The sequence below is a fragment of the Sinocyclocheilus anshuiensis genome, unplaced genomic scaffold, assembly GCF_001515605.1.
Source record: "Sinocyclocheilus anshuiensis isolate Anshui unplaced genomic scaffold, SAMN03320099.WGS_v1.1 scaffold1360, whole genome shotgun sequence".
NCBI classification, from domain to species: domain Eukaryota; kingdom Metazoa; phylum Chordata; class Actinopteri; order Cypriniformes; family Cyprinidae; genus Sinocyclocheilus; species Sinocyclocheilus anshuiensis.
Genome location: NW_015546110.1, coordinates 700,139 through 701,011, shown reverse-complemented (window position 1 = coordinate 701,011; position 873 = coordinate 700,139). Strand labels below are relative to the sequence as shown.

Genomic DNA, 873 nt, shown 5'->3' with positions numbered 1-873 from the left:
TTAAACTAACAGAAAACATTAGCTTTGCTGTTATTTTGGTGTTGCTAATAATTTCCACTCTGTTTTTATCAAATTTGTGTTTGAAATTAATTTCATTTTGTGAGGAGAACTGTTGAGGAAAAATAACAGAACCCAATTTTAAGTTCATCATGGTGAAGTTGGACATTCTGGCGGTGATTTTAAGAATGATAAATGCATGTTGATGTCATATAATAATGTCTTGAATAAAATATGCAGATTTTCCGATGTTTCTCTTTCTTTTTGGCATTATCGCCTGTGTAGACACATTTCATGATGGTAAGTTTAATTTCATTAATTATAACAACTGCAGCGTTGTTTTTAAACTTGTAGTCAAGCTATAACGTATTTGACATGTATCATGTATGACTAAAATCATGCAGGGATTAAAAATTTAAAGATTAAAGAAATTTTAAGGGTTTTTTTTTTTTTTTTTTTTTTTTTTTTTTTTTTTTTTTTTTTTTTTTCCCTCCCCCCCAAGATAATGTACTGATGTATCTCACAGTGGAGTTGTTCAGAGTTATATCTCTGAACATGAGCTCAGTGCTCATTTTCACTACATTAATATGAGCAAGGTCATCGAGCTGCAGGAGACGCAAGCAATCATGCATTATTTTGCATATTTTAGTCTAATTATACCAGATTTTCCATTATTGCTGATCTCACTGCTGCTAAATGAACTAGATTTAAGCTGTAATCGCTGTGCGTCTCAGACCCTTTCCACAACTAGGGTACAAAATACAGCCCGCAAGTTTAACCTTTTGTCTGTTTTTCCGCTTGCTGCCTGTCCGACTCTGTAATATATTTTGGGGAGATGTGGCATGTTCCTGCTTTGCATCCCCCCCCCTCCCCCCC

At 34.4% G+C, this 873-nt stretch overlaps 1 protein-coding gene across 1 annotated transcript in view; it reads left to right on the top strand.

Moving 5' to 3' along the window:
• The window catches only part of LOC107700658 (ubiquitin-conjugating enzyme E2 E2-like), a gene marked incomplete at its 5' end in the record, with an annotated part of 5,529 nt that overhangs the window by 3,541 nt on the left and 1,115 nt on the right, over nt 1-873 (top strand).